This window comes from Dendrobates tinctorius, unplaced genomic scaffold (assembly GCF_039654945.1).
Source record: "Dendrobates tinctorius isolate UK_male_01 unplaced genomic scaffold, ASM3965494v1 ptg000014l, whole genome shotgun sequence".
Classification (NCBI taxonomy): domain Eukaryota; kingdom Metazoa; phylum Chordata; class Amphibia; order Anura; family Dendrobatidae; genus Dendrobates; species Dendrobates tinctorius.
In genome coordinates, this window is record NW_027361682.1 from 6,875,607 (window position 1) to 6,890,891 (window position 15,285).

General features: G+C 42.1%; 1 pseudogene; it reads right to left on the minus strand.

The window, feature by feature from the left end:
* LOC141074238 (uncharacterized) overlaps positions 1-14,726 on the minus strand; it is a 78,578-nt pseudogene extending 63,852 nt beyond the window's left edge.
* Between the last annotated feature and the right edge of the window lie 559 nt (positions 14,727-15,285).

Below are 15,285 nucleotides of genomic sequence, written 5' to 3' on the forward strand. Positions count from 1 at the left end.
AAGTTGGAGTTTCTTGATGTTCTTTTGGAGATCAAGGATGATACTATATGTACATCTGTTTTTAGGAAACCTATAGCTACCAACTCTGTATTGCGGTTTGACAGTTATCATCCCACACATACTGTCAATTCACTACCATATAGTCAATTTTTACGAATATTTCGTGTCAATAATACAGTCGAGGGTCGGGAACGACAATCCAGAGAATTACATGAGAGATTGAGACAACGAGGGTACCCTGACCATTTATTAGATACTATACTTCAAAAAGTGAAATCACAATGGGATGACAATAGGAGATGTATAGTAAATCAACAGAGTAAAGAAAGTAAGAAAGAAAAAAGATTCACCTTCTGTTTCCGTTATGGCCCAATGGATAGACAAATCAGATCCGTAATAAGGAAACATTGGCATGTTTTAGAACAAGATAGGGAGTTGATTGATATAGTGTCTAGAGGACTTTTGATTTCCAATAGACGCAGTACAAGGATCAGGGACGTTTTAGTCCAGAATCGTTTAATTACTCAACGTGACACATGGTTAAATCAAGGAATACCTAAAGGTAATTATAAATGTGGACAATGTCCCTATTGTAGGTATCATTGTACTGATCGTACACTGCAAATGGATGCAGTTAGACATACAGTGTCCAGTTTAATTACATGCAAGACTGATCATGTGGTTTATGTTATCTTCTGTACATGTCGGTTTTTTTATATAGGAAAGACAATACGCCCGCTTTATGTTCGATTTCGGGAGCACTTTAAGTCGATAAAATCTGGAAAAGGAGTGCCACGTCTTATTGACCATGTCAGGACTGTACATGGGATGGATCCGGGTGTCCTTACTTTTGCGGGTATTGAAAAAGTGATGTTACCCCCACAAGGGGGGAACTTGCATAAATTATTATTGCAGCGGGAATCGAAATGGATCATGGATACACGGGCGACGGGTCCCGTAGGTTTCAATGATAAAGTAGACATGGCCATTTTTTTATGATAACTGATTCACAGAGATGTATTTTGCGTAACATCATGAGGTTATAATATAAGAATCATGTCTAGGAGGCATATAAATTGATGACATTAGGCATAGTATTTTGGTTGATAAAAAATATACAAAAATTTGGGTAGTTTATTATTTGCTTCATTTTGTATTATATGGTAAAATTTGTCTTAGTCCGATTTAATCGGGATAATATAGTTTTTCTAGGACATCATTATAATATAAATGGCCAAAAGATAGGTGTCAGTGATTTTTATCCTGGTGGCAGGAGTTATGGCATAGTTGCAATATATTATGATTACATTATATTTAATGGAAGCATATACTTGCTACTGATCTAGCAGTTATTTCGGAATAGATTATCCAGAAGAGTTAATGTAACAATAGGGGTTATTTAGTAATGCTGACAATGATTTATTGTTCCTTGTAATCTTTGTAATTTTACATGTAAAGGAATTGTTCCCGCTGAGGCGGTAAATTGCATGTGTTTTTATATGTCTGCACTTAACACTCATTTGTTTCACTTGTTAGTTTTATAGTGGCTGGCAGGAGGAGTGACTGGTGTGCATAAGTACCCGTCATTTCCTCCTGCACTTTGACCCGTGGAAGCGCTCGAGTAGCGTGAAACGGCCGTAGTCAGCCATTTGACACACTCTCCTTCACATCCCCGACGTGACATGTAATTCAGTGTCAATAAACATTCTTCATTATCCCGCAGAGTGCGACCTTTTTCTCTTGGATACCACTATCGTTTTGCTATGAGGTCAAGCACCCGGGAATCCTGCATGTGAGCTCTCCGCCTGCTGCCAGCCACGGATCTCAGTATGGTACGGTAATAGCGGTGCCGCCCGCTTTCTTGCATTGACAAAAATATTTAAACATAGGTTATAAGGTAACAAAATAGGTAAAAATCCAAGGGGAGTGAATACTTTTGCAAGCCACTGTAACCCCGGCCATAAATTGCCAGACAGGTTTAACATCTGTCAGTCATCCTCTTCACACTGTGGAGTTCTGCACTATAAAGAAAATGATGTCTGATGGCCCAGGAGCAAAAAAATTCCAGCAGGATAAATTTATATACGAAAAACAAATTTAAATTTCCATCAGCAAGGAAAAATCCTTCCCACAATGAAAACATAAAGCTACACATGGAGCCAAATGAATACGAAGTTACTTGCTTGCTAATGTGTTTTTTTTCTAAACCAATGACAGCACCATGAGAAAGGTGATCTGCCCTTCAAGGACAGGAAACCTTCAGGATAAAAAGTGGAGGCACCTTTCTTGGATCACAGAATATGAGAGGACCTCCAATAGTTAATTACACACATTATATGCATTCTCTTAACCTTCACCCATCAAGTGAGTCCCACCAACCAGAATAGTGAATACAGCTTAGTAACAGGAGGCAATCTAAGGGTGCTGTAATGTGTTTTGAGGTGTTTTGAAAAACAGATTACCAGTAAGTAACATCATATTTTTCTGTCACCCATGACAGCATCACAAGATGTTAGGTCAGAAGAAAAAGAGAGATCCAGCCTATAGTGCTTCTAAAAGGTGGAAGGGGAAGACACAATTTTGCTGCCTTACAGATGTGTTTGATGGAGATATCTGACTTCTCTGCCCAAGATGCTGCCATCGCTCCTGTGGAGTGGGCTTTCATACCTTCCGGAACAGCCCTACCTGCCCACACATACTACCTTAATGGTTTCTCTGATCCATCTCGTCAAAGTACTTTTTGATACTTTTTTTCCCTTTCTAGGTCCCTGAAAGGAGACGAAGAGAGCCCTATCCTTTTGCCAAGGTTCTGTGACTGCTATATATTGTAATAGACACCTTCTGACATCTAAAGTATGTAACCTTTCCTCTTTATGATCTTTCAGATCAGAACAAAAGGATGGTAAAACTATCTTTTGTGACCTATGAAATTTAGAAATTACTTTGGGATCATAAGCCGGGTTTAGATTCAAAATTACTCTATCCTCCAGAATCTGGGTAAAAGGAGGATCTGTCGACAAAGCCTAGATGTCATTCACTCTATGGGCTGATGTCAAGGCTACGAACAGGACTGTTTTCAGGGAGATTTGTTTTGCTGAAAAATAATCTAAAGATTCAAAAGGTGATACTGTTAATGACATCAGAATCAGATTCAAATCCTGAGGGGGTACCCTTGATGTTGGAAAAGGCCTGGACCTAGTACATGCTTTTATAAATCTAGAAACCCGCTTGTTGCCTGCTAGGTCAAAAGTATTCAGCGTCCTGAATTTTGAACTTTAAGGGTGCTGACCGAAAGAGCCTGCTCTTGTCCATTCTGGAGGAACTCTAAGATATTAAAGTGGTACCTTCCTGCCTAGGGTAGCCCCTGCACAGGACAGGAATTTTTTCTAGCTCCTACCATATATTCTTGTGGTAACTAGTTTTCTACTACTGAGCAAAGTAAAAACTACATTAGAGGAAAAACCTTTACCTTCTAGTATCGACCTTTCAAGTTCCAGGCTGTCAAATGCAGCCCAATCACGTGAGGATGATGCACTGGCCCTTGAGAGATGAAGGTTCGGACCATCTGGAAGAACCCAGGGGTCTGTGATTGACATTGTCCTCAGCCCAAGAAAACAAGGCCTCTCTTGGGCCAGATGGGGGCTATAAGAATAATCCTCGCCTTGTCCTCTCTGATCTTCTTTAGCACTGATGGAATCAGACATACTGGAGGATACTCATATGCCAGACTGAAGTTCCATATTATCAGGAAGCATCTACCATATGAGGGCTCTCATTTGGATTCATGGAACAGAATTTCTCAACTTTTCTGGTTTCCTTGGTTGCACAAGGATCTATTTTTGGGAGACCCCCACATGTCTACAATCTGGTCAAAAACTGACTTCTTTAGTGACCACCCGCCTTGTCGCAGCTGTTTTCAGCTCAAGAAGTCTGCCTTGTAATTTACTTTCCCTTTGATATGAAGGGCTTATAACAAGAGGAAATGTTCTTCTGCCAGTAAAAATATTCTTCTCGCCAGTGACATCAGGGACCTGGAACGGGTGCCTCCCTGGTGATGTAGGCTATTGTGACCTGGTTGTCCGAGAGAACACTCACATGGTGACCCTGCAGGAGTAGCAGTAGCCTGTCTAGCACATACTCTACTGCATAAAAGTTCCCACATATTTAAAGAGGCTAATTTCTCTTCCTCTGACCATGTCCCCTGAACCAGATGGTTGTCAAGATGAGCCCCCCATCCTCTAGGGCTAGTATCTGTGGTGAGTAGAAATGTTGCATACCAAGGGTACTCGTTTTGGAAACGACCCTATTCTTAACTACCAAAGGAAAGTGGATTACCTCTTGGGAAACTGTTAATTTGCCTACCAGTCGCACTTGCAAGGCTACTTCATTTTCTAGGATGCTCTATTGCAACCCTCGTGTGCAACTGGGCCCATCTGACGGCCAGAATACAGGAGGTGAGGGAATCTAGCAGTGACATCGTCGTCCTGAGGGACATGACAGGACTTTATATCACTACGAAAACAGGTTGGCTATCTTTTCCATTTTTTCACTTGGGAATTGGCACTTTTGATGGTTGGAGTCTATTATGAGACCTGAAAAAATCTGTGCTTTCAATGGTTAAATTAGTTTTTTTCCAGGTTTAAATACCATCCTAAGCTCTTTAGGGTGTTGCAGACTTTCTTCACCTAACACCATCCTAAGCTCTTTAGGGTGTTGCAGACTTTCTTCACCTAACACCATCCTAAGCTCTTTAGGGTGTTGCAGACTTTCTTCACCTGTCTCTGACAATGACGAATCATGGAACCTACTATCTAGAAAGTTGCCTAGATATGGAATAATCAATTTATCTCTCTCATGAAGGTGGGCTGTGACTTCTGATATGTTTGTAAAAACCCAAGGGGCCACTGCTAGACAAAAGGGAAGTGCTCTGTATTGAAAATGCCTGACAACTTTTACTGTTACTGCTACCCCGAGAAACCTTTGATATTCTACATGTATTGATACATGGTAGTAGGCGTCTTTTAGGTCCATATGGCATCCTGGAAACAGCAGTTTTCTGGCTGATTTTATTTTGAACATAGGAATTTTCGGGAATCTGTTCAGTGCCTTCAAATTTATTATTGTCCTGAAAGTATTGTCCAGTTTCTTTATCAGAAATACAGAGGAGTAGAACCCCTTCTTCCTTTCTTCTGGTGGGACTTCTAATAAGACGTATTTTTATATTAGATTTAAGACTTCTGTTTCTAGGGCCAGTTGTTCCAGCAGGGATACCTGTGGGAACGTTATGATGAATCTCTCCAGTGTGAAACTCCAGCCTCAATCCTGACCTTATTAGATTGACATTTTTGGTCCATGTGTAACTTTTTACAAATTCATGTGTCATATGTGCAGCAGAATGAGCGTGAGTACAAGCTCTCCCTTGAGACAAAGCTACCTCTGGGGAAGCATGCACTGTCCATCACCACAGAAGAAGACAGAGGTATACAAATTCAAGCAGAATATCCACATAAAATAACTGTGTGAATAAATCCTAAAAATTCATCATATGCAGTGGTGCATGAAAGTATGTGAATCATAATTTTCCATATTTTTGCATAAATGTGACCTAAAACTTACATCAGATTTACACTCATGTCCTAAAAGTAGATAAAGAGAATAAAATAAAAATATGAGTCAAAAAAATGAATAAATATTAAGACTATAAATTTTTTTTTGGCGTCCTGACTTTTTTCTCGTTACGCCGTCGGATTAATTCTTTTTATTTATTGATAGATCGTGCGATACTGAATGTGGCGATACAAAATATATGTATTTTTTATTTTTTTGAATAGTCTTGTTTTCAATGGGGCGAATGGTGGGTGACTTAAACTTTTATATGTTTTTTTAAAAGTTTTTTTTACCTTACACTTGCTTTAATAGTCTGCAGCTGCAGCCCTGCTATGTGTAGCAGAAATGCTCACTTGCTATGCGCGCTGACCACTGGGCAATGACAACCACAGGAGTCTCCTGTGAACCCCAGGTTGTAATGCCAACCCATCGACGACCCACGGTCATGTGACACTGGCGCCGATGGGTGGGATTAGTGACGCGCTTCCGACACCATCATGTTAAATGTTGCTGTCAGAGATTGACAGCGGCAGTTAACAGGTTAACAACCATGGGTGGATCGCGATTCCACCCGTGGCTGTTAGGAGCACATGCCAGCTACAAAAATCAGCTGTCATGTGCCAAAAAAGATGTGTGCCCAGCAGGGAGTTAACATCAAATGGGGGGAGACCCGACATGCGCCGTACATGTACAGTGCAAGTCGTGAAGCAGTTAAAGTCAGGACTGTGACTTGTTGATTCCAGAAATTTAACTTTATTCTTTTGCAACCATTCTTTTGGTACTACCAGTACCGTGTTGCACAAATGTTATGAGGTTTTTATGCTATAGTGCAGTGTTTTTCTTTTTCCAAACGTAACGCTTCTCATTTAAAACTATTTTTTGCCTCATCCATTCATAAAACATTGATCCATTCTAGTTTGTCCACTTGATCTTTAGCAAACTGCAGATGGACAGCAATGTTATTTTTGGAGAACGGTTGCATTGTCCTTGCATTTCTGCCATGCGCACCCTTGACAATATTTACCTGATGGTGGACTCATGGATTTATTCTAGCTAAGAGGACATTAGTTGCTCAGAGGTTAGAATAGATTCCTTTGTGACCTTTGTAGATTATTATATGCCTTCACTTGGAGTGATCATTTTTGATCGAATACCCCTGAGGAGGGTAATAATGACCTTAAATTTCCTCCATTTCTACACAATCTGTCTCTGAATTGGTGGAGTCCAAACTCTTCAGAAATGACTTTGTAACCTTTTCCAGCCTCACAAGCAACAACAGTTTTAAAGGGAATCTGTCACCCCATTTTTGCCCTATAAGCTGGGGCCATCGCCATCGGGGGCTTATCTACAGTATTCTGTAATGCTGTAGACAAGCCCCTGATGAAACCAGAAAGATAAGAAAAACACGTTAGATTATACTCACCGGGGGCAGAGTCGGGTGAGGTGGGTATCGCGGTCCGGTCTGGCACCTCCCATCTTCATACCATGATGTCCTCCTCCTTGTTTCTCCCTTGGCTCCTGCACAGGCATACTTTATCTGCCCTGTTGAGGGCAGAGCAGAGTACTGCAGTGCGCAGGCGCCGGGAAAGGTCACAGAGGTCCGGCGCCTGCGCACTGCAGTACTCTGCTCTGCCCTCAACAGGGGAGATAAAATACGCATGCGCAGGAGAAGAGGGAGAAGCAAGAAGGAGGACATCATTGTATGAAGAAGGGAGGCACCGGACGGGATGGCAACACCCATCGGACCGAACGCCGGGTGAGTATAGTATAACTCTTTCTTCTTATCTTTCAGGTTTCATCGGGGGCTTATCTACAGCATTACAAAATGCTGTAGATAAGCCCCTGATGGCGGTGCCGGCAGCTGATAGGGCTAAAATGGGGTGACATTCTTATCATGATAAAATTCCACAAACATGTTGTTACCATCAGACTTTGAATAAAAGCAGGTTGACAACTAAAGCCCCCTTCACACATAGCAAGATCGCTAGTGATATCGCTAAAGCGTCACCGATTTTGTGATGCAACAGCGATATCGCTAGCGATCTCGCTACATGTGACACGTACCTGTGACCCGGCCCGCCGCTGGATATCGTTGATCGCGCAAGAACGTCCAGGCCCATTTTCTTCTCGCTGGCTTCCCGCTGGCATCCCATTGGCGCCGACGAGCGACGCATGGACACAGGCGGAAGACGTCATCATCGCTGCGTCTGACAGGTAAGTAACGACCGCCGATGGGCTGCTGCGTCGCTGGTGAGATCTGCCTGTTTGGCAGCTCACTAGCAACCATTTAGCAATGCACCAGCGATCCTGACCGGGTCGTATCGTTTTCAGCATTGCTGGTGCATCGCTAAATGTAACGGAACCTTAACACCTGATTGTCAACATATCGATTAAATTGATAAGACTCTAATTTCATCTTCCAATAATCTACTAATTTTAAAGGTTCCCATACTTTTCCATTCACAAATGTGTGATATTGTATTTTAAAATGAGGAGAATCATCCAGGCTAATATGTTTGATTCATTTGTTTTTATTTAATTCTATTTATCTACTTTTAGGACTTATCAGAAAATATATAATGTAGTTTTAGGTCAAATAAGTGCAGAAATATGAAAAATTCTCAATCATTTGGAAACTTTACTGAACCACTGTACTTGTCAGCATTTGGTGGTTACGTGTGTGGTTACCTGTATGGTTATTTTTGGGAATCTTCTCTTTAGACTGCTCATCACCCCTCACATAAGTCTCTGTAGTATTAGCATGGGTCAGAATTCTACCCTGAAACAAATATTGTAAAAGTCACAGACAAATGGAGAGGCCATAAGAAATTATTCAAAGAAGAGAAAAGATCAAAAATTAACATGACAACCACAATCTACAGCAGTAGTTATCACTTAGCTGCTTGTCTCCTGTATAAATCAAACCTTTTGGCTCCTAAATCTAACCAGCAGTCTCCATAACCAAAAAATTATGAGACGATCCAGACAACATCTAGTGTCTATGATCAGCTTTATCTTGTCTTTTCCACCAAGTATAAAACATACTCTGAATGGTCACTTTATTAGAGAAGCTCATATGGTAGAACAATGGAACATCTTTGGCCATGAGATCTTCAACAATTCATCTCAGATTCCACTAGTCGTTGATTTTTCTGCATCAATACTAACCCATGTCAATAAGATAGATTCTTTAAGTTGCTGCAAATTTGATTGTGGAGCTGACATTCTCATAACAACCGGTTTTAACTTGTCTGTGAGATTTTCTACAAAATTAAGATCTGGAGTCTGAAGGCCGGGGAAGCAAGGAAAACCACACTTTCATGTTCCTTGTAGCAATCCATGACTATATGCACATTGTACATGGTGCATTGTCCGTCCTTCTGTCATAGGGAAAAGAGCTACCGCCAGTAGCCTTCTGCCAAATTCTGACCCTACCATCAGCATGATGCAGCAAAAAACTGGATTCATCTGACCAATGTTTTCCAATGCCCAGTAATAGAATTTTAGGCTCTTTTACTCACTGAAAATAGAATGCAATGATACTGGAACTGATCGTCTGCTGCTATATCTCATGCGTGCTAAAGAACAAAGAGTGCATCCGGACACATTGCTTGGACACCAGCACTGTATTCAGAAGCAATTTGCATGACTGCACCAATTTTTCTCAACGATTATTTGATATCTCCCTTGACGAGTTGTTTTCATCCGCAGGATACTTTGTCATGGGATGCTTTTCCTCCTTAACAATAATCTCAGTATAGTCTTAACGCCATTGCCCATAAAAACATGAGTTTGGCAGGTTCTTTTTATTTATTTTTTTTTAAATACTGGCTAATCAAGCACTGATAACCATGCCTCATTCAAAATCATTCAATTTTTCAATTCTTATGTGGAATGAGAATGAAAATTGTTTACTTCATGTTATACTGTACTCATGGTCATGGGTCTAATTTCCAAACAGAAAAGCTCTAATCAAGAGACTGACAGTGTCTGCTAAATAGGCCATTCAGTGTATAATACTGGTGCAGGTCTCCTGTATAAATCCAACCTGTCAGCTCCTAATTTTAAAGGTCAGTCTCCATAATCAGAAAACTGCGAGAAGATCCAGACAACATCTAATGTTATTGGTAAGCAGAAAACCAGTCATCTCCACCAAGTATAAAAACGTCTAATATTAGTGAATAGAACAAGACAACACAAGATCATCACAGTCTACTACACATAATAGGGGATATCTCATGTCACATTCTCTCGATTTACCTGATGATCCTGAATAACATCAAGATTTTCTGGTTTACAGTCCTGTGGAATAAGATGACGGGGACATCTCTCTGGTGTTGTCCTTTTACAGGATATAACTGGAAGAAACACATACAGGGACTGAATTAATTTTTTATGTTCAGATAATTATAGGCCAAGTGTATTTAGTCCTGTGTATTACCTGGTGATGTGAGGGGCTGGGGAACCTCCATCATGACGTCCTTGTACAGATCTTTGTGTCCTTCTAAATACTCCCACTCCTCCATGGAGAAATAGACGGTGACATCCTGACACCTTATAGGAACCTGACACATACAATGATACCGTCATCCCCCGATCCCTCCATAGCATTACTGTATAATGTCCCAGCATTCCCAGCAGTGTCACCTCTCCAGTCAGCAGCTCAATCATCTTGTAGGTGAGTTCTAGGATCTTCTGGTCATTGATGTCCTCATGTATCAGGGGGTGAGGTGGAGGCCCCGTGATTGGGCTCAGGGGTCTTCCCCATCCCTCAGACACAGGGGCCTGACAGCGCTCACTAGAGGTCTTCTTCACTACTGTGTAATCCTGGTTATGGAGAGACACATTAATAAATCTCACTACAGACATTTCCAGAGTCCTCACCTCTCCAGTTCTGTCCATCTGTTATTCCCATAGATAAGAATGATGTAATGTGACGTCATCAGAATCTCTCACCTCTCCAGTAAGCCGGAAGAGGATCTCTAGGGTGAGGTGTAATATCCCCTCCGCCATCTTGTCCCTGTCCCTATCCATCCTTGATGGCTCAATCAGGAGAATTCTGTTATAAAGAAGATAGATTGGATCCAATATTGTAGGGATCTAAATAGGAAGAACATGGAAAATCATAAAGAATCCCATGTAAAAAGCTTCCAAGAAAATCCAAAGGATTGTAAACAATTTTGGTCTCTGGTGTATAAGAAGGACACTGCTGAACTAGAGTGGGAGCAGAGAAGAGCGACCCAAGTTATTAAGGGAATGGGTGGACTTCAATATAAAGACAGGTTTTTAAACTTGGGGTTATTCAGTTTGGAAAAACAAAGGCACACTGGACGAGTTGGCAAGTGAATCAAATGTAGCACCCACATGTATTTCTCCCTGGCAAAGCACATAATAGAACATAGAATATATGGATGTCATTGAGTATGACAGAGTGTCCACCCTATGTTACAAGATATTACCCAAATCAATGTGTTCCAAAATAGAGACAGAGTATGAGATAATATTTCTCACGGATAGAGCCCTCTGTTAATATCCTATCAAGACATGTACATAGGTATTTTTAGATATGGCAGAGAATCCGCCCTGTACTGTGAGACATTGCCCAAACAATACTCTATTTAGCTTTAGGTGGTAGTTTAAGCCTCTCCAACAGTGTTCTATTACACTTACTTATACTTAAGCCCACATCGCCAGTGTATAGCAATTAGCACTCCATATTAAACTCTAATTCAAAAAAGTGAATAACACTCCAAGCCATACCGTAACTCAGAAGCAAATAACACTAAAAGCCATGTTAAAACTCTATCTCAAAAGCAAATAACACTCCAAGCTATGCTACAACTCTCGCAGAGAGCCTTCTCTACTGGGTCCAGGGTTCCTCTGAAGAGATTGGCGTTCAGCTCTTCGAAGCGAGCTCTGTTGATGGATGTGTAGAAGTCGATTCCTTCGTACAGGGAGTCAATCTCGATGCTAGCCTGGGTGCTCGATGACATGGTACGCTTTGCTCGCTCGCAGGCAGTGCGGAGACGGCGAACAGTTCTCTTGTAAGTCAATGATGCCTTCTTGTGCTTCCTCTTGAATTCAGCCACAAAGTCAGAGACACAACGGACGTCATGAGACATCTGGATGGTATCGGCTTAGAACAGCATATGCTCCTCATCTTGGCGGATGTATATTCACTCTATGCCAGCATCCGCCATGAGGATGGATTAGAAGTGACACAATTCTTTCTTGAGTCTAGCAATTTCAATGTGGATACTAAAGGACTGATGCTGGAGTTGTTGCGATTCATGCCAACACACAACTTTTTTTTTTACATTCAGATTTTTTTCTTCAGAAATGGGGTACAGTATTGGAAGCGTCATCTGCATCTTCTAATGCTAACTTTTCTCTGGGAGACTGGGAGAGGGTCATATTCAAAGAGGGCACACATGCCACTCCCCAGATGATATTGTTATATCGACGACATCCTCATCATATGGCAAGGATCTATCAGTGACCTCCAACTTTTTATGCCTGCACTTAATCGCAATGACTCCAGCATCAGGCTCACCTACACATATCATCGAGAGATCTCATTTTTGGATGTTAAATTGAAGGTTTAGGATGAAGTGTCTATTTATATTTATTTATACTGACTTGTTCCGTAAAGAGACAGGTCCAACAATTACAAGTCCTGCAATGCCTGCCCATGAGGAAAGAGACATAGCGAATCAGAAAAACTATGCTACATTTCTAATTGTAGGTATTTGCTAATATTATTATTATTACACCTACTACATTTTGGGACAGGATCTTGGTTCTCTACCTTAAAAATTAAAACTAACGCTGGAGTGGAGGGAATTTTTGTTTCTACCTGGACAGTCTAATTACATAGTGTAAGACTTTATTGCTTTTCTACCAAGTATCTGAATTATCTAGAAGTCTGTTATTTGCTGCTGTGTCATTGTGAATTGATCAGATATGGGGACAGGAGAGTGGAGACGCTAAGGCTGTGTGCACACACAGCGTTTTTTTAGCGGATTTGTCAATAAATCCGCTATAAAAATGCTAAAAATAAGCTTCCCATTCATTTCTATGCATTTTGCAATTTTTGTGCATATTGATGCGTTTTTTACCGCGAAAAAAACGCTTTGCGGTAAAAAACGCAGCATGCTCATTAATTTCGCGGATTTTTCTGCATTTCTGGCTATTTCTATGGGTCTAGAACCGCGCGGAAAAAAAACGCATAAAAACCGCTCGTTTTTTGTGCAAAAACCACGTGGAAAACGCATGGAAAACGCGCAGAAAAATACACGCGATGTCTGGGAAGGGAGTCCGGTTTTTAAGCAGAAACTTTCTGCTACGTGTGCACATAGCCTAAGAGTGGGATAGATACGATAAAGATGGAGCGTGGTCTGAACGCTGTGTGCTTTATGTCCGCCCCCCAGAATCTGCCATCTACATGGGGAGTGGAGGAGATTATCACTACAGGAGCCACTCAGGTCACAGGGAGCCCAGAAATATAGAGGAGACCGGCAGAAATACAGAGTGATGACACCGGGAGGGTCCTGGAGTCATTAATTATAACAGCCGCAATTATAAATGTCACCTGAAGAAACCGCAACAGAAACAAGTCATATATACACTCACTGGCCACTTTATTAGGTACACCTGTCCAACTGTGTGTTAAGACTTAATTTCTAATCTGCCAATCACATGGCGGCAACTCAGTGCATTTAGGCATGTAGACATGGTCAAGACAATCTCCTGCAGTTCAAACCGAGCATCAGTATGGGGAAGAAAGGTGATTTGAGTGCCTTTGAACGTGGCATGATTGTTGGTGCCAGAAGGGCTGGTCTGAGTATTTCAGAAACTGCTGATCTACTGGGATTTTCACGCACAACCATCTCTAGGGTTTACAGAGAATGGTCCGAAAAAGAAAAAAAATCCAGTGAGCGGCAGTTCTGTGGCCGGAAATGCCTTGTTGATGCCAGAGGTCAGAGGAGAATGGGCAGACTGGTTCGAGCTGATAGAAAGGCAACAGTGACTCAAATTGCCACCCGTTACAACCAAGGTAGGCAGAAGAGCATCTCTGAACGCACAGTGCGTCGAACTTTGAGGCAGATGGGCTACAGCAGCAGAAGACCACACCGGGTACCACTCCTCTCAGCTAAGAACAGGAAACTGAGGCTACAATTTGCACAAGCTCATCGAAATTGGACAGTAGAAGATTGGAAAAACGTTGCCTGGTCTGATGAGTCTCGATTTCTGCTGCGACATTCGGATGGTAGGGTCAGAATTTGGCGTAAACAACATGAAAGCATGGATCCATCCTGCCTTGTAACAACGGTTCAGGCTGTTGGTGGTGGTGTCATGGTGTGGGGAATTTTTTCTTGGCACTCTTTGGGCCCCTTGGTACCAATTGAGCATCGTTGCAACGCCACAGCCTACCTGAGTATTGTTGCTGACCATGTCCATCCCTTTATGACCACAATGTACCCAACATCTGATGGCTACTTTCAGCAGGATAATGCGCCATGTCATAAAGCTCGAATCATCTCAGATTGGTTTCTTGAACATGACAATGAGTTCACTGTACTCAAATGGCCTCCTCAGTCACGAGATCTCAATCCAATAGAGCATCTTTGGGATGTGGTGGAACGGGAGATTCGCATCAGGGATGTGCAGCCGACAAATCTGCGCCAACTGTGTGATGCCATCATGTCAATATGGTCCAAAATCTCTGAGGAATGCTTCCAGCACCTTGTTGAATCTCTGCCACGAAGAATTGAGGCAGTTCTGAAGGCAAAAGGGGGTCCAACCCGTTACTAGCATGGTGTACCTAATAAAGTGGCCAGTGAGTGTATATATATATATATATATATATATATATATAGATATAACCACAGAGGGATTTCCCCAGGAGATTTGTGTGCTTCTCTCTAATCATCATCTACGGAGAGAACAGAAGCTCTGGCTCCAGAGAAAGAGAGGAAACCTCCATCAGTAAGTTATACGGAGCGAGGAGAGAAATATCACCAGCACTGAGAGGGTTAATATCCCCTGCCCCCGCCCAGTAATGGGGAATCTCCAGCACCTACCTCCACCTGCAGAGCCGCACACCACATATATGGCTGTTCTGTGCGCACAGGACCTGTGATGAGGTCACAGGAGGGGAGGAGTCAGGAGTCACATGATCAGGGGCCTCTGTGTATGCAGGACTCTGCTGTGTTGGTTGTCATGGTGCTGGATGAGGGGAAGTTTTTGTGAGGGGTCAGGAGGGGTTTACAGTGTGGGAGTAGCAGAGCCGTGTGTATACAATAAGTATGGAGCAGAGCTGTGTGTGTACAACGCATACGGAGCGGAGCCGTGTGTGTGCAAAGTGTACAGAGTGGAGCTGTGTGTATACGAGGTGCCCGGAGCAGAGCTGTGTGCGTGCGACGTGTACGGAGTGGAGCCGTGTGTGTTCGGCGCGGAGCCATGTGTGTACAATATGCACAGAGTAGAGCCGTGTGTGTTTTTGAAAACCTACTGTAGAGGTTTGTACTCAACTGTTCTTGAGGTAGGCACAGGAGGCAGTTTTCATGTAAAGTCCAAGCCAGTTTATTTAACCCCTTAGTGACAGAGCCAAATTTAAAAAATCTGATCAGTGTCACTTTATGTGGTAATAACTCTGGAACACTTAGACAGATTCCA